Below are 19596 nucleotides of genomic sequence, written 5' to 3' on the forward strand. Positions count from 1 at the left end.
ATATCCACTTATTCGCTTATTCAATTTTCAAAAGTATAGAAAATTTATCGGGTCAAGGAGTTGTCCAAATTAAACCAAACTCGGTATGGAGTCTCACCTGTGTATCTAGGGTCTTAAACAAAAAGAATTTTTGGTATAGCTTGCCTAGGAAAAAAGTTAGTTTTTCATACGGAAATATCCACTTATTCGCTTATTCAATTTTCAAAAGTATAGAAAATTTATCGGGTCAAGGAGTTGTCCAAATCTAACCAAACTCGGAATGGAGTATTCCCTTTGTATCTAGAGTCTTAAACAAAAAGAATTTTTGGTATAGCTTGCCTAGGAAAAAAGTTAGTTTTTCATACGGAAATTTGCGATTAATTCAAATATTTAATTTTGAAATATAGTATTTTTGATCGGGTCAAGGAGTTGTTCAAATTGATCCAAACTTGGCATGGATTATCCCATGTGTATATAGAGCCTAAAGCAAAAAGAATTTTTGCTATAGCTTGCCTAGGAAAAAAGTTAGTTTTTCATACGGAAATATCCACTTATTCGCTTATTATTCGCTTATTCAATTTTCAAAAGTATAGAAAATTTATCGGATCAAGGAGTTGTCCAAATTAAACCAAACTCGGTATGGAGTATCACCTGTGTATCTAGGGTCTTAAACAAAAAGAATTTTTGGTATAGCTTGCCTAGGAAAAAAGTTAGTTTTTCATACGGAAATATCCACTTATTCGCTTATTCAATTTTCAAAAGTATAGAAAATTTATCGGGTCAAGGAGTTGTCCAAATTAAACCAAACTCGGTATGGAGTATCACCTGTGTATCTAGGGTCTTAAACAAAAAGAATTTTTGGTATAGCTTGCCTAGGAAAAAAGTTAGTTTTTCATACGGAAATATCCACTTTTTCGCTTATTCAATTTTCAAAAGTATAGAAAATTTATCGGGTCAAGGAGTTGTCCAAATCTAACCAAACTCGGAATGGAGTATTCCCTGTGTATCTAGAGTCTAAAACAAAAAGAATTTTTGGTATAGCTTGCCTAGGAAAAAATTAGTTTTTCATACGGAAATATCCACTTATTCGTTTATTATTCGCTTATTCAATTTTCAAAAGTATAGAAAATTTATCGGGTCAAGGAGTTGTCCAAATCTAACCAAACTCGGTATGGAGTATCACCTGTGTATCTAGGGTCTTAAACAAAAAGAATTTTTGGTATAGCTTGCCTAGGAAAAAAGTTAGTTTTTCATACGGAAATATCCACTTATTCGCTTATTCAATTTTCAAAAGTATAGAAAATTTATCGGGTCAAGGAGTTGTCCAAATCTAACCAAACTCGGAATGGAGTATCAACTGTGTATCTAGGGTCTTAAACAAAAAGAATTTTTGGTATAGCTTGCCTAGGAAAAAAGTTAGTTTTTCATACGGAAATATCCACTTATTCGCTTATTATTCGCTTATTCAATTTTCAAAAGTATAGAAAATTTATCGGGTCAAGGAGTTGTCCAAATCTAACCAAACTCGGTATGGAGTATCACCTGTGTATCTAGGGTCTTAAACAAAAAGAATTTTTGGTATAGCTTGCCTAGGAAAAAAGTTAGTTTTTCATACGGAAATATCCACTTATTCGCTTATTCAATTTTCAAAAGTATAGAAAATTTATCGGGTCAAGGAGCTGTCCAAATCTAACCAAACTCGGAATGGAGTATCACCTGTGTATCTAGGGTCTTAAACAAAAAGAATTTTTGGTATAGCTTGCCTAGGAAAAAAGTTAGTTTTTCATACGGAAATATCCACTTATTCGCTTATTCAATTTTCAAAAGTATAGAAAATTTATCGGGTCAAGGAGTTGTCCAAATCTAACCAAACTCGGAATGGAGTATTCCCTGTGTATCTAGAGTCTAAAACAAAAAGAATTTTTGGTATAGCTTGCCTAGGAAAAAAGTTAGTTTTTCATACGGAAATATCCACTTATTCGCTTATTCAATTTTCAAAAGTATAGAAAATTTATCGGGTCAAGGAGTTGTCCAAATTAAACCAAACTCGGTATGGAGTATCACCTGTGTATCTAGGATCTTAAACAAAAAGAATTTTTGGTATAGCTTGCCTAGGAAAAAAGTTAGTTTTTCATACGGAAATATCCACTTATTCGCTTATTCAATTTTCAAAAGTATAGAAAATTTATCGGGTGAAGGAGTTGTCCATATCTAACCAAACTCGGAATGGAGTATTCCCTGTGTATCTAGAGTCTAAAACAAAAAGAATTTTTGGTATAGCTTGTCTAGGAAAAAAGTTAGTTTTTCATACGGAAATATCCACTTATTCGCTTATTCAATTTTCAAAAGTATAGAAAATTTATCGGATCAAGGAGTTGTCCAAATTAAACCAAACTCGGTATGGAGTATCACCTGTGTATCTAGAGTCTAAAACAAAAAGAATTTTTAGTATAGCTTGCCTAGGAAAAAAGTTAGTTTTTCATACGGAAATATCCACTTATTCGCTTATTATTCGCTTATTCAATTTTCAAAAGTATAGAAAATTTATCGGGTCAAGGAGTTGTCCAAATCTAACCAAACTCGGCATGGAGTATCACCTGTGTATCTAGGGTCTTAAACAAAAAGAATTTTTGGTATAGCTTGCCTAGGAAAAAAGTTAGTTTTTCATACGGAAATATCCACTTATTCGCTTATTCAATTTTCAAAAGTATAGAAAATTTATCGGGTCAAGGAGTTGTCCAAATCTAACCAAACTCGGAATGGAGTATCACCTGTGTATCTAGGGTCTTAAACAAAAAGAATTTTTGGTATAGCTTGCCTAGGAAAAAAGTTAGTTTTTCATACGGAAATATCCACTTATTCGCTTATTATTCGCTTATTCAATTTTCAAAAGTATAGAAAATTTATCGGGTCAAGGAGTTGTCCAAATCTAACCAAACTCGGTATGGAGTATCACCTGTGTATCTAGGGTCTTAAACAAAAAGAATTTTTGGTATAGCTTGCCTAGGAAAAAAGTTAGTTTTTCATACGGAAATATCCACTTATTCGCTTATTCAATTTTCAAAAGTATAGAAAATTTATCGGGTCTAGGAGTTGTCCAAATCTAACCAAACTCGGAATGGAGTATCACCTGTGTATCTAGGGTCTTAAACAAAAAGAATTTTTGGTATAGCTTGCCTAGGAAAAAAGTTAGTTTTTCATACGGAAATATCCACTTATTCGCTTATTCAATTTTCAAAAGTATAGAAAAATTATCGGGTCAAGGAGTTGTCCAAATCTAACCAAACTCGGAATGGAGTATTCCCTGTGTATCTAGAGTCTAAAACAAAAAGAATTTTTGGTATAGCTTGCCTAGGAAAAAAGTTAGTTTTTCATACGGAAATATCCACTTATTCGCTTATTCAATTTTCAAAAGTATAGAAAATTTATCGGGTCAAGGAGTTGTCCAAATTAAACCAAACTCGGTATGGAGTATCACCTGTGTATCTAGGATCTTAAACAAAAAGAATTTTTGGTATAGCTTGTCTAGGAAAAAAGTTAGTTTTTCATGCGGAAATATCCACTTATTCGCTTATTCAATTTTCAAAAGTATAGAAAATTTATCGGGTCAAGGAGTTGTCCAAATCTAACCAAACTCGGAATGGAGTATTCCCTGTGTATCTAGAGTCTAAAACAAAAAGAATTTTTGGTATAGCTTGCCTAGGAAAAAAGTTAGTTTTTCATACGGAAATATCCACTTATTCGCTTATTATTCGCTTATTCAATTTTCAAAAGTATAGAAAATTTATCGGATCAAGGAGTTGTCCAAATTAAACCAAACTTGGTATGGAGTATCACCTGTGTATCTAGGGTCTTAAACAAAAAGAATTTTTGGTATAGCTTGCCTAGGAAAAAAGTTAGTTTTTCATACGGAAATTTGCGATTAATTCAAATATTTAATTTTGAAATATAGTATTTTTGATCGGGTCAAGGAGTTGTTCAAATCGATCCAAACTTGGCATGGATTATCCCATGTGTATATAGAGTCTAAAGCAAAAAGAATTTTTGCTATAGCTTGCCTAGGAAAAAAGTTAGTTTTTCATACGGAAATATCCACTTATTCGCTTATTCAATTTTCAAAAGTATAGAAAATTTATCGGATCAAGGAGTTGTCCAAATTAAACCAAACTCGGTATGGAGTATCCCATGTGTATGTAGAGTGTAGAGCAAAGTTTTTTTAGATGATAATGTCTTCTGAAAACATCTCATCTTCTGGATTTCCACCTAGCTACAAAATTCCCAAGAAAGTTTCCCAGGTTCGTAATATTTGGAAATTCTTTTTAAATGTGATGATTTGTAAATTTGTATACTACTTTTCACTGCAATGCCAGCAAGATATGAGCGCAGGGGAAACCCTAGATTTTCTTACTGGCAGTGTGGTTTTTCTCATTCCTAATTTTAAAATTTGTAGTAGTTAATTGCTCTCAAATCCAGTTTGTATCAATTACAATTATATTAGTCCTGATGGTAATTTGAGCTTCTTGTCGGTTTTTTTTACAAAAAGCAATTATAACTGTGTATCCAAATGTGAATATGCAAAAGAATTGGTCAGAAAAGGTCGTTTGGAAGAAAAGTTGAATTTGTGGTGGAAATTGCAATTTGCCGCACAAGACGCTAAAATTTAAAGTCTCAGTGTACTCGTCAATAATTGCTTTTTCTTAGTTTTTAATAGTTCATCAGCCTGTACCATCTGTACTCAGTATGATTTGAGTCTAGATAAGGCCAAAATGGTCACTTTCCAGAAAACTTGAAACTTCTCTTTGTCAGTAACAAAAAGTCTTCTCTAAAAGTCTTCTATTTCTACAGATGTAGGTGACATGATATATGTCTGCTTTTTCTTAGTTCTTCGTAGTTCATCAGTCTGTACCATCTGTATTCAGTCTGATTTGAGTCTAGATATGGCCAAATTGGTCACTTTCCAGAAAACTTGAAACTTCTCTTTGTCAGTAAAAAAAAGTCTTCTCTAAAAGTCTTCTATTTCCCGATGTAGGTGATATGATATATGTCTGCTTTTTCTTAGTTCATAGTAGTTCATCAGTCTGTACCATATGTATTCAGTCTGATTTGAGTCTAGATATGGCCAAATTGGTCACTTTCCAGAAAACTTGAAACTTCTCTTTGTCAGTAAAAAAAAAGGTCTTCTCTAAAAGTCTTCTATTTCCCGATCTAGGTGATATGATATATGTCTGCTTTTTCTTAGTTCATAGTAGTTCATCAGTCTGTACCATCTGTATTCAGTCTGATTTGAGTCTAGATATGGCCAAATTGGTCACTTTCCAGAAAACTTGAAACTTATCTTTGTCAGTAACAAAAAGTCTTCTATAAAAGTCTTCATTCTCTCGAGATGTAGGTGACATGATATATGTCTGCTTTTTCTTAGTTCATAGTAGTTCATCAGTCTGTACCATCTGTATTCAGTCTGATTTCAGGCTAGATATGGCCAAATTGGTCGCTTTCCAGAAAACTTGAAACTTCTCTTTGTCAGTAAAAAAAGTCTTTCCTCTAAAAGTCTGCTATTTTTAAGTATATCTTAGTGTATACGTTATTGTTTGATTGTTGTCACTTTTTAGTACGAAAGGCAAAAATGCCAGTCCAACCAGTTCTGAATATGCAAAAGAATTGGTCAAAAAAAGTGTTTTGGAAGAAAAGCTGAATTTGTGGAAATTGCAATTTGCCGCAAAAGACGCTGAAATTTAAAGTCTCATTTTTTTCGTTAATTTTTGCTTTTTGTCAATTTTTGGCACAAAACGCAAACACAATGGTCTAACCAGTTCTAAATATGCAAAAGAATTGGTCAGAAAAGGTCTTTTGGAAGAAAAGTTGAATTTACGGTGGAAATTGCAATTTGCCGCACAAGACGCTAAAAATTAAAGTCTCAGTGTACTCGTCAATGATTGCTTTCTGTCGATTTTTGGCACAAACCGCAAACCTATTGGTCCAACCAGTTCTGAATATGAAAATGATTTGGTCAAAAAAAGTGTTTTGGAACAAAAGTTGAGTTTGTGGTGGAAATTGCAATTTGACACACAGACGCTAAATTTTCAGTGTCCTGTCTTTGTCTACAACTTTGAAAATACTGTTATGTGGTTTTTCGTGAGCTGACTAGCGCGGCTGAGAAACTGCTGTCAGTGTTGAATGAGTTATATGGCAAAACAGTAAATTTACAACAAAACTTGAAACTTCTCTTTGTCAGTAAAAAAAGTCTTCTCTAAAAGTCTTCTTTCTCTCGAGATGTAGGTGATATGAGATATGTCTGATTTTTCTTAGTTCTTAATAGTTCATCAGCCTGTACCATCTGTATTGAGTCTGATTTGAGTCTAGATATGGCCAAATTGGTCACTTTCCAGACAACTTGAAACTTCTCTTTGTCAGTAAAAAAAAAGTCTTCTCTAAAAGTCTTCTATTTCCCGATGTAGGTGATATGATATATGTCTGCTTTTTCTTAGTTCATAGTAGTTCATCAGTCTGTACCATCTGTATTCAGTCTGATTTGAGTCTGGATATGGCCAAATTGGTCACTTTCCAGAAAACTTGAAACTTATCTTTGTCAGTAACAAAAAGTCTTCTCTAAAAGTCTTCTATTTCTCGAGATGTAGGTGATATGAGATATGTCTGCTTTTTCTTAGTTCTTCGTAGTTCATCAGTCTGTACCATCTTTATTCAATCTGATTTGAGTCTAGATATGGCCAAAATGGTCACTTTCCAGAAAACTTGAAACTTCTCTTTGTCAGTAAAAAAAAGTCTTCTCTAAAAGTCTTCTATTTCTACAGATGTAGGTGATATGAGATATGTCTGCTTTTTCTTAGTTCTTAATAGTTCATCAGCCTGTACCATCTGTATTGAGTCTGATTTGAGTCTAGATATGGCCAAATTGGTCGCTTTCCAGAAAACTTGAAACTTCTCTTTGTCAGTAAAAAAAAAGTCTTCTATAAAAGTCTTCTTTCTCTCGAGATGTAGGTGATATGAGATATGTCTGATTTTTCTTAGTTCTTAATAGTTCATCAGCCTGTACCATCTGTACTCAGTCTGATTTGAGTCTAGATAAGGCCAAAATGGTCACTTTCCAGAAAACTTGAAACTTCTCTTTGTCAGTAACAAAAAGTCTTCTCTAAAAGTCTTCTATTTCTACAGATGTAGGTGACATGATATATGTCTGCTTTTTCTTAGTTCTACGTAGTTCATCAGTCTGTACCATCTGTATTCAGTCTGATTTGAGTCTAGATATGGCCAAATTGGTCACTTTCCAGAAAACTTGAAACTTCTCATTGTCAGTAAAAAAAAAGTCTTCTCTAAAAGTCTTCTATTTCCCGATGTAGGTGATATGATATATGTCTGCTTTTTCTTAGCTCATAGTAGTTTATCAGTCTGTACCATCTGTTTTCAGTCTGATTTGAGTCTAGATATGGCCAAATTGGTCACTTTCCAGAAAACTTGAAACTTATCTTTGTCAGTAACAAAAAGTCTTCTCTAAAAGTCTTCTATTTGTCGAGATGTAGGTGATATGAGATATGTCTGATTTTTCTTAGTTCTTAATAGTTCATCAGCCTGTACCATCTGTACTCAGTCTGATTTGAGTCTAGATAAGGCCAAAATGGTCACTTTCCAGAAAACTTGAAACTTATCTTTGTCAGTAACAAAAAGTCTTCTCTAAAAGTCTTCTATTTCTCGAGATGTAGGTGATATGAGATATGTCTGCTTTTTCTTAGTTCTTAATAGTTCATCAGCCTGTACCATCTGTATTGAGTCTGATTTGAGTCTAGATATGGCCAAATTGGTCGCTTTCCAGAAAACTTGAAACTTCTCTTTGTCAGTAAAAAAAAAGTCTTCTATAAAAGTCTTCTTTCTCTCGAGATGTAGGTGATATGAGATATGTCTGATTTTTCTTAGTTCATAGTTGTTCATCAGTCTGTACCATCTGTATTCAGTCTGATTTGAGTCTAGATATGGCCAAATTGGTCACTTTCCAGAAAACTTGAAACTTATCTTTGTCAGTAACAAAAAGTCTTCTCTAAAAGTCTTCTATTTCTCGAGATGTAGGTGATATGAGATATGTCTGATTTTTCTTAGTTCTTAATAGTTCATCAGCCTGTACCATCTGTACTCAGTCTGATTTGAGTCTAGATAAGGCCAAAATGGTCACTTTCCAGAAAACTTGAAACTTCTCTTTGTCAGTAACAAAAAGTCTTCTCTAAAAGTCTTCTATTTCTACAGATGTAGGTGACATGATATATGTCTGCTTTTTCTTAGTTCTTCGTAGTTCATCAGTCTGTACCATCTGTATTCAGTCTGATTTGAGTCTAGATATGGCCAAATTGGTCACTTTCCGGAAAACTTGAAACTTCTCTTTGTCAGTAAAAAAAAGTCTTCTCTAAAAGTCTTCTATTTCCCGATGTAGGTGATATGATATATGTCTTTTTCTTAGTTCATAGTAGTTCATCAGTCTGTACCATATGTATTCAGTCTGATTTGAGTCTAGATATGGCCAAATTGGTCACTTTTCAGAAAACTTGAAACTTCTCTTTGTCAGTAAAAAAAAGGTCTTCTCTAAAAGTCTTCTATTTCCCGATCTAGGTGATATGATATATGTCTGCTTTTTCTTAGTTCATAGTAGTTCATCAGTCTGTACCATCTGTATTCAGTCTGATTTGAGTCTAGATATGGCCAAATTGGTCACTTTCCAGAAAACTTAAAACTTCTCTTTGTCAGTAAAAAAAAGTCTTCTCTAAAAGTCTTCTATTTCTCGATGTAGGTGATTTGATATATGTCTGCTTTTTCTTAGTTCTTAGTAGTTCATCAGTCTTAATCATCTGTATTCAGTCTGATTTGAGTCTAGATATGGCCAAATTGGTCACTTTCCAGAAAACTTGAAACTTATCTTTGTCAGTAACAAAAAGTCTTCTCTAAAAGTCTTCTATTTCTCGAGATGTAGGTGATATGAGATATGTCTGATTTGTCTTAGTTCTTAATAGTTCATCAGCCTGTACCATCTGTACTCAGTCTGATTTGAGTCTAGATAAGGCCAAAATGGTCACTTTCCAGAAAACTTGAAACTTCTCTTTGTCAGTAACAAAAAGTCTTCTCTAAAAGTCTTCTATTTCTACAGATGTAGGTGACATGATATATGTCTGCTTTTTCTTAGTTCTTCGTAGTTCATCAGTCTGTACCATCTGTATTCAGTCTGATTTGAGTCTAGATATGGCCAAATTGGTCACTTTCCAGAAAACTTGAAACTTCTCTTTGTCAGTAAAAAAAGTCTTCTCTAAAAGTCTTCTATTTCTCGAGATGTAGGTGATAAGATATGTCCGTTTTTGTAAGTTTTAGTAGCTTGGTAGTTTGTATCATCTGATTATATTATGATTGGAGCCCAATTTTGGTCGAAAGTATAAACTTGCCGGAAAAATGGAAGTTTCTCAGAAAAAAAAGTCTTCGTCAAGTCTTCTGTTTTTCAGTATTTTTAGTGTATTCGTTAATGTTTGATTTTTGTCGCTTTTTGGCACAAACCGCAAACCTATTGGTCCAACCAGTTCTGAATATGAAAATGATTTGGTCAAAAAAAGTGTTTTGGAACAAAAGTTGAGTTTGTGGTGGAAATTGCAATTTGACGCACAGACGCTAAATTTTCAGTGTCCTGTCTTTGTCTACAACTTTGAAAATACTGTTATGTGGTTTTTCGTGAGCTGACTAGCGCGGCTGAGAAACTGCTGTCAGTATTGAATGATTTATACGGCAAAACAGTAAATTTACAACAAAAAATTGACATTTCTCTGTCATTAAAAAAAAGTCTTCTCTAAAAGTCTTCTATTTCTCGAGATGTAGGTGATATGATATATGTCAGCTTTTTTTAGTTCTTAATAGTTCATCAGCCTGTACCATCTGTATGCAGTCTGATTTGAGTCTAGATATGGCCAAAATGGTCACTTTCCAGTAAACTTGAAACTACTCTTTGTCAGTATGAAAAAGTCTTCTCTAAAAGTCTTCGAGTTCTCGAGATGTAGGTGATATGAGATATGTCTGCTTTTTCTTAGTTCTTAATAGTTCATCAGCCTGTACCATCTGTATGCAGTCTGATTTGAGTCTTGATAAGTCCAAAATGGTCACTTTCCAGAAAACTTGAAACTTCTCTTTGTCAGTAACAAAAAGTCGTCTCTAAAAGTCTTCTATTTCTCGAGATGTAGGTGATATGAGATATGTGTGCTTTTTCTTAGTTCTTAGTTGTTCATCAGTTTGTACCATCTGTATTCAGTCTGAATTGAGTCTAGATATGGTCAAAATGGTCACTTTCCAGAAAACTTGAAACTTCTCTGTCAGTAAAAAAAAGTCTTCTCTAAAATTCTTCTATTTCTACAGATGTAGGTGACATGATATATGTCTGTTTTTTCTTAGTTCTTCGTAGTTCATCAGTCTGTACCATCTTTTTTCAGTCTGATTTGAGTCTAGATATGGTCAAAATGGTCACTTTCCAGAAAACTTGAAACTTCTCTTTGTCAGTAAAAAAAAGGTCTTCTCTAAAAGTCTTCTATTTCCCGATGTAGGTGATATGATATATGTCTGCTTTTTCTTAGTTCATAGTAGTTCATCAGTCTGTACCATCTGTATTCAGTCTGATTTGAGTCTAGATATGGCCAAATTGGTCACTTTCCAGAAAACTTTAAACTTCTCTTTGTCAGTAACAAAAAGTCTTCTCTAAAAGTCTTCTATTTCTCGAGATGTGGGTGATATGAGATATGTCTGATTTTTCTTAGTTCTTAATAGTTCATCAGCCTGTACCATCTGTACTCAGTATGATTTGAGTCTAGATAAGGCCAAAATGGTCACTTTCCAGAAAACTTGAAACTTCTCTTTGTCAGTAACAAAAAGTCTTCTCTAAAAGTCTTCTATTTCTACAGATGTAGGTGACATGATATATGTCTGCTTTTTCTTAGTTCTTCGTAGTTCATCAGTCTGTACCATCTGTATTCAGTCTGATTTGAGTATAGATATGGCCAAATTGGTCACTTTCCAGAAAACTTGAAACTTCTCTTTGTCAGTAAAAAAAGTCTTCTCTAAAAGTCTTCTATTTCTCGAGATGTAGGTGATAAGATATGTCCGTTTTTTGTAAGTTTTAGTAGCTTGGTAGTTTGTATCATCTGTTTATATTATGATTCGAGCCCAATTTTGGTCGAAAGTGTAAACTTGCCGGAAAAATGGAAGTTTCTCAGAAAAAAAAGTCTTCGTCAAGTCTTCTGTTTTTCAGTATTTTTAGTGTATTCGTTAATGTTTGATTTTTGTCGCTTTTTGGCACAAACCGCAAACCTATTGGTCCAATCAGTTCTGAATATGAAAATGATTTGGTCAAAAAAAGTGTTTTGGAACAAAGTTGAGTTTGTGGTGGAAATTGCAATTTGACGCACAGACGCTAAATTTTCAGTGTCCTGTCTTTGTCTACAACTTTGAAAATACTGTTATGTGGTTTTTCGTGAGCTGACTAGCGCGGCTGAGAAACTGCTGTCAGTATTGAATGAGTTATACTGCAAAACAGTAAATTTACAACAAAAAATTGACATTTCTCTGTCATTAAAAAAAAGTCTTCTCTAAAAGTCTTCTATTTCTCGAGATGTAGGTGATATGATATATGTCTGCTTTTTTTAGTTCTTAATAGTTCATCAGCCTGTACCATCTGTATGCAGTCTGATTTGAGTCTAGATATGGCCAAAATGGTCACTTTCCAGTAAACTTGAAACTTCTCTTTGTCAGTATGAAAAAGTCTTCTCTAAAAGTCTTCGATTTCTCGAGATGTAGGTGATATGAGATATGTCTGCTTTTTCTTAGTTCTTAATAGTTCAGCAGCCTGTACCATCTGTATTCAGTCTGATTTGAGTCTTGATAAGTCCAAAATGGTCACTTTCCAGAAAACTTGAAACTTCTCTTTGTCAGTAACAAAAAGTCGTCTCTAAAAGTCTTCTATTTCTCGAGATGTAGGTGATATGAGATATGTGTGCTTTTTCTTAGTTCTTAGTTGTTCATCAGTTTGTACCATCTGTATTCAGTCTGAATTGAGTCTAGATATGGTCAAAATGGTCACTTTCCAGAAAACTTGAAACTTCTCTGTCAGTAAAAAAAAGTCTTCTCTAAAATTCTTCTATTTCTACAGATGTAGGTGACATGATATATGTCTGTTTTTTCTTAGTTCTTCGTAGTTCATCAGTCTGTACCATCTTTTTTCAGTCTGATTTGAGTCTAGATATGGTCAAAATGGTCACTTTCCAGAAAACTTGAAACTTCTCTGTCAGTAAAAAAAAAGTCTTCTATAAAAGTCTTCTTTTTCTCGATGTAGGTGATATGATATATGTCTGCTTTTTCTTAGTTCTTAGTAGTTCGTCAGTCTTTACCATCTGTATTCAGTCTGATTTGAGTCTAGATATGGCCAAATTGGTCACTTTCCAGAAAACTTGTAACTTCTCTTTGTCAGTAAAAAAAAGTCTTCTCTAAAAGTCTTCGATTTCTCGAGATGTAGTTGATATGAGATATGTCTGCTTTTTCTTAGTTCTTAATAGTTCATCAGCCTGTACCATCTGTATTCAGTCTGATTTGAGTCTTGATAAGGCCAAAATGGTCACTTTCCAGAAAACTTGAAACTTCTCTTTGTCAGTAACAAAAAGTCTTCTCTAAAAGTCTTCTATTTCTCGAGATGTAGGTGATATGATATATGTCTGCTTTTTCTTAGTTCATAGTAGTTCACCGATTTGTACTACCTGTATTCAGTCTGATTTGAGTCAAGATATGGCCAAAATGGTCACTTTCGAGAAAAACTTGAAACTTCTCTTTGTCAGTAAAAAAAAAGTCTTCTCTAAAAGTCTTCTATTTCTCGATGTAGGTGATATGATATATGTCTGGTTTTTCTTAGTTCATAGTAGTTCATCGATTTGTACTACCTGTATTCAGTCTGATTTGAGTCAAGATATTGCCAAAATGATCACTTTCGAGAAAAACTTGAAACTTCTCTTTGTCAGTAAAAAAAGTCTTCTCTAAAAGTCTTCTATTTCTACAGATGTAGGTGATATGATATATGTCTGCTTTTTCTTAGTTCTTAGTAGTTCATCAGTCTTTACCATCTGTATCCAGTCTGATTTGAGTCTAGATATGGCCAAATTGGTCACTTTCCAGAAAACTTGTAACTTCTCTTTGTCAGTAAAAAAAAGTCTTCTCTAAAAGTCTTCGATTTCTCGAGATGTAGTTGATATGAGATATGTCTGCTTTTTCTTAGTTCTTAATAGTTCATCAGCCTGTACCATCTGTATTCAGTCTGATTTGAGTCTTGATAAGGCCAAAATGGTCACTTTCCAGAAAACTTGAAACTTCTCTTTGTCAGTAACAAAAAGTCTTCTCTAAAAGTCTTCTATTTCTCGAGATGTAGGTGATATGATATATGTCTGCTTTTTCTTAGTTCATAGTAGTTCATCGATTTGTACTACCTGTATTCAGTCTGATTTGAGTCAAGATATGGCCAAAATGGTCACTTTCGAGAAAAACTTGAAACTTCTCTTTGTCAGTAAAAAAAAAGTCTTCTCTAAAAGTCTTCTATTTCTCGATGTAGGTGATATGATATATGTCTGGTTTTTCTTAGTTCATAGTAGTTCATCGATTTGTACTACCTGTATTCAGTCTGATTTGAGTCAAGATATTGCCAAAATGATCACTTTCGAGAAAAACTTGAAACTTCTCTTTGTCAGTAAAAAAGTCTTCTCTAAAAGTCTTCTATTTCTACAGATGTAGGTGATATGATATATGTCTGCTTTTTCTTAGTTCATAGTAGTTCATCAGTCTGTACCATTTTTTTTTCTCAGTCTGATTTGAGTCTAGATTTGGCCAAATTGGTCACTTTCCAGAAAACTTGAAACTTCTCTTCGTCAGTAAAAAAAGTCTTCTCTAAAAGTCTTCTATTTCTCGATATAGGTGATATGATATATGTCTGCTTTTTCTTAGTTCTTAGTAGTTCATCAGTCTGTACCATCTGTATTCAGTCTGATTTGAGTCTAGATATGGCCAAATTGGTCACTTTCCAGAAAACTTGTAACTTCTCTTTGTCAGTAAGAAAAAGTCTTCTCTAAAAGTCTTCGATTTCTCGAGATGTAGTTGATATGAGATATGTCTGCTTTTTCTTAGTTCTTAATAGTTCATCAGCCTGTACCATCTGTATTCAGTTTGATTTGAGTCTTGATAAGGCCAAAATGGTCACTTTCCAGAAAACTTGAAACTTCTCTTTGTCAGTAACAAAAAGTCTTCTCTAAAAGTCTTCCATTTCTCTAGATGTAGGTGATATGAGATATGTCTGCTTTTTCTTAGTTCTTAATAGTTCATCAGCCTGTACCATCTGTATTCAGTTTGATTTGAGTCTTGATAAGGCCAAAATGGTCACTTTCGAGAAAACTTTAAACTTCTCTGTCAGTAAAAAAAAGTCTTCTCTAAAATTCGTCTGTTTCTCGAGATGTAGGTGATATGAGATATGTCTGCTTTTTCTTAGTTCTTTGTAGTTGATCAGTTTGTACCATCTGTATTCAGTCTGATTTGAGTCTAGATTTGGCCAAAATGGTCACTTTCCAGGAAGCTTGAAGCTTCTCTTTGTCAGTAAAAAAGTCTTCCTCTGAAAGTCTTCTTTTTTTAAGTATATCTTAGTGTATACGTTATTGTTTGATTTTTGTCACTTTTTAGTACGAAAGGCAAAAATGTCAGTCCAACCAGTACTGAATCTGCAAAAGAATTGGTCAAAAAAAGTGTTTTGGAAGAAAAGCTGAATTTGTGGTGGAAATTGCAATTTGCCGCACAAGACGCTAAAATTTAAAGTCTCATTTTTTTCGTTAATTTTTGCTTTTTGTCAATTTTTGGCACAAAACGCAAACATTATGGTCTAACCAATTCTGAATATGCAAAAGAATTCGTCAGAAAAATTGTTTTGGAAGAAAAGTTGAATTTGTGGTGGAAATTGCAATTTGCCGCACAAGACGCTGAAATTTAAAGTCTCATTTTTTTCGTTAATTTTTGCTTTTGTGAATTTTTGGGCACAAAACGCAAACACAATGGTCTAACCAGTTCTAAATATGTATGCAAAAGAATCGGCCAGAAAAGGTCTTTTGGAAGAAAAGTTGAATTTGTGGTGGAAATTGCAATTTGCCGCACAAGACGCTAAAATTTAAAGTCTCATTTTTTCGTTAATTATTGCTTTTTGTCAATTTTTGGCACAAAACGCAAACATAATGGTCTAACCAATTCTGAATATGCAAAAGAATTCGTTAGAAAAATTGTTTTGGAAGAAAAGCTGAATTTGTGGTGGAAATTGCAATTTGCCGCACAAGACGCTAAAATTTAAAGTCTCATTTTTTTCGTTAATTTTTGCTTTTTGTCAATTTTTGGCACAAAACGCAAACATAATGGTCTAACCAATTCTGAATATGCGAAAGAATTCGTCAGAAAAATTGTTTTGGAAGAAAAGTTGAATTTGTGGTGGAAATTGCAATTTGCCGCACAAGACGCTGAAATTTAAAGTCTCATTTTTTTCGTTAATTTTTGCTTTTGTCAATTTTTGGCACAAAACGCAAACACAATGGTCTTACCAGTTCTAAATATGCAAAAGAATTGGCCAGAAAAGGTCTTTTGGAAGAAAAGTTGAATTTGTGGTGGAAATTGCAATTTGCCGCACAAGACGCTAAAATTTAAAGTCTCATTTTTTCGTTAATTTTTGCTTTTTGTCAATTTTTGGCACAAAACGCAAACATAATGGTCTAACCAATTCTGAATATGCAAAAGAATTCGTCAGAAAAGGTGTTAAAATCTGCAAAAGAATCGGTCAGAATAAGTGTTCTGCAAGAAAAAAGCATTTGTGGTCGAAATTAGTTTGCCAAACGATGCTAATATTTAAACTCTCAGTATTGTCGTTATTTACAACTTTGAAAATACTGTTATGCGGTTTTTCGTGAGCTGACTAGTGCGGCTGAGAAACTGCTGTCAGTATTGAGTGAGTTGTACTGCAAAACGGTAAGGCTACCACAAAAATTGAAATTTCTCAATAATAAAAAATTGTCTTCTCTAAAATTTTCCTATTTCTTGAGGTGATCTGCTTTTTTTGTAAGTTTTAGTAGTTTCCTATTTTGTACCTGTCCTAGTCCCTGTTAACGAGACGTATGTCCATTTTTTCCGTTGCGATTTTCCTTCTTCTATAGAGAATGAATGTTGACATTGTACCCGAAAATGTATCGTCAACGAAGAAGCGGAAACGTGGAAACAGAAGTCAAAAGAGTGCAGCTAAACGAAAGATGAAGTTTCGTGAGAAGCAGCTAGGATATGTGAAGAAGGAGCACAAAACTATGGTGGAGGAACTAGAGAAGATGAGTTGTCAGTTGCGCAAAACACAAGAATTATTGCATCATTATCAGGATCAAAGTCATCAATTGAATCGGGTAGATCTTTTTCTTAGTTTTTTCTAAACTTTATGAAATAGAGCTTTTTCTACACCTAAAAAGTTGTTAAAGAACAGGTTAACGCGAGAGTTTTTCGGGTACTGAGCTAAGCATTGAAAAAAAGCTAATTTTCAGAGTAGCAATTTTAAATCTTTTTCTTTAAATGCAGAAAAAACCTTTCATCAAAACATTGTTTTCCTTTCAGAGCGTTCTCAACCGAGGAAGAAGAGTCCGCTGCCAGCCTGTTGCGAAAACCGTAAGAAAGGAGAACCACGATGGTAGGATCCAACGTCGAGCTGTTGTTAAAACTCTTCAACCTATTTGCAGTTTTGAGGCTGAAAATTTCAAAGTCCGTAAAGACCGTCGCCTTGGTTCTGGTTCTTTCGGTGATGTCTATGCTTGTAGTTTTGGATGCATGGGAAAAATTCAATGTGTCATTAAAATAGCAAAAGAAGGGGGTGAAGAGGATCTCCTGTTAGAATGCCGAATTTTGAAGAAGCTTTTGGAAGAACCTTCTGATCTGAGGCAGAAGTTCTTTGCACATGCTTACGGATACAATCGCAAAGAAAAGGGTCTTGTATTGGATCGTTTTTTCGGATTATCAGTACGCCAGCATGCTCAAAAACAAGTGCAGAACGACTGGGTTCAGAGGCTACTGGAAATCAGTGAGGCTCTCGTCTTTATGCATTCGAGGAATGTTCTGCACCTCGATTTGCATTCCAGCAATGTATTGGCATCAAAAGAACTGGCAAAGATTATCGATTTTGGAAAAGCGACTCTAACAAATTATCCTGTAACCTTCAATCTTGATCCTGAAGAGCGTTCTGAATACAATGATAGATATAAGCAAGTCGAATATGAGCTAAGGAACCAGAAAGGAGCAAAAACGAGCTTTTGTTCTGATGTGTATAGTCTAGGTGTGCTTATAAAATATATTGCTGAGAAGTGTTTGCTTTCTAACAGTCTTAAAAGCAGTTTATTGCAACTATCTGAGAGTTGTTGTGCTCAACGTGCGACGCGAAGCTCTATGACGCTCTTGCTTCTTGATTTAAATGAATTGGTAGACTAATTTGTTTTCTTTAGTTTTTCAACTGTTCTATGGTTTTTATCTACTTATGGCATTTATCAATGGCCTTGATCTACATTTATCTACTGTTCTATTTGACATTTATCCTTCTTTTTTTGAGTTGCTCTAAATGTGAAATGTTTGTCTTCCCTCTGAGTTTTAATGTGATGTGGCTGCAATTCATGAGAAATTTCGTTTACGCATGTCTTTATTTCAGAGTAATGGACTCTCAGCCTTTTTCAATTGTGAAACTGCAACGAAAAAATAGAGGTGTTAAGATAATAAGAGATGATGAAACTGAGGAAAACAAAAGGAAGGCAGCAAAATTAATCTGGTTCTTTATTGCTCAAGGCGAAACAACACCTTTTAGTCTTCCTTCTAATGATAGCCGATGGCCTACGGACATAACGCTCACGGACAAGCTAACAATGGATTCTTCTCGTGTGGTAACCTTCAAGACGACTGGTGATGGCGAATTTTCTGCTCAATTCATTGGCAAAGTTAAAAGGAAGTACCAGGACGAAGCGAGTCAGAAAATCACCAGAAAGAGGATCCAAAATCCTGAGGGATCAGTAGCAGACATAAGTAGAATTCGGTTAGTTTTTGAGCTTCCCTCTGTAATAACTAGTAGCTTACCTCTAATAACTTTGGTAGTGCGCCCGTTTTCTATTTTGGCTTCAGTCAGCAAAGCATACAATTTTTTTCCAGCGTGAACGAGAATGACTCCCTCTTGAATGTAACTGACGAGATTGGCATTGAAAATGTAGAACCAACGCCCAAAAAGGCAAGCAAGAAGAGCAAGCGTTCGGGCAATGCTGAAGTGTTAGAGCCTGTTGTTACTCTGGGAGCCAGCAAAACTCCAACGTCAAATGGGGCGAATACAGAGGTGAGAAATGTTGTTTCTCTCCCAGTTTGAATCTTGAATTTTTTGAGGCCTTTTTTAACAACAGAAAGTTTTGACTCTAGGACGTCGGTAATGGTTCTGTGAACAACAGTGAAGTCATGGAGTTCATGGAGCGAAAATTTGGCGAGTTGGCGGAAATAAACGCTTTGCATGTTCGAAGGCAGATGAAAGAAACTGCACGAATGAGACAAAGAGTTCTTGAAGTTTTGAAATCCAATGGATTTCAAGCGTCAGCTTCCGACCCTGTTTGTGACAATGAAACGGAGGAAATAGTTTCAGAGCCAGTTGTGTTTGGTGGAGAGGACTTGATGCTCTTGAAAGCCATCGAAGGTCCATCTGCGTTTGGAAGACTTCTTGGTTCCAAGATTTTTGGATCAGAGGACAAATGTTATCTTATGTGTCTTCGACTGGGCCCAAAGATTTTGCGGAGATCAGGACGGTTACCTTGTGATTCCGTGCGTCAGAATATTTTCATTAGTTAGTGGTTGAATAATTGAATTGTTTCGGGCAAAAAGTTTTAACAAAAATATCGAAATGGTCTATTTGTTCTGTGTGTTTTGTGAAACGAATTTGCTTATCCCCTTTGCATTGTAACTATTTGACCTCATCAGTTAATGTTATAGAAGTTGTTCGCCAGAAGTTTCCCAAAGACGTTGAGAATGCTGTCTCCGAGGCTTTCAGCGGTGCAAATCAGTATGGAAGCGAGATGAAGCAGAAACACCCAGAGGCTGCGAAACAAATGGCTGAGTCGGAGAACGTTTACCAGTGAGAAATGATGAAGAGCGGAATTAGTAGTGTGTGGTGATTAATTGTGTTCAGATGAGTACGTATCAAAAACTTCGATGCTGAATGTTTTGAAACAATTTGCGTTTTTTGCTGTGCTTTAGGTTCAGTTTTGCTATCAATGTACCTATTATTCTTGTTGTTTTTGCAGAAAGTATGTACTATTTTTAAATATGCCTAGCTAATCTAGTTTGTTCGAAAGAAAATTTGGCTTTTGTTTTTTTTAAAATTTGTCGTGTTGCAGCAGCCAAGATGTGCAGTCAGTTTGTCTATTTAAATACTTGCATCAGAAAAAGATTTTTTGATCACGTTTCCTTGTAATTGAAGCTTCTAAGCTCCTCAAAACTATATCAAGTGATCCCTGTTCTAAATCATTTTTGAAAGTTATGTTTTCT

General features: G+C 34.5%; 1 protein-coding gene across 6 annotated transcripts in view; it reads right to left on the reverse strand.

Moving 5' to 3' along the window:
* LOC142349624 (5-hydroxytryptamine receptor 1F-like) overlaps positions 1 to 19596 on the reverse strand; it is a 166626-nt gene that overhangs the window by 49945 nt on the left and 97085 nt on the right. The gene's annotated exons all lie outside the window — the stretch shown is intronic.

This window comes from Convolutriloba macropyga, chromosome 11 (genome assembly GCF_964194025.1).
Source record: "Convolutriloba macropyga chromosome 11, txConMacr16.3, whole genome shotgun sequence".
NCBI lineage: Eukaryota > Metazoa > Xenacoelomorpha > Acoela > Convolutidae > Convolutriloba > Convolutriloba macropyga.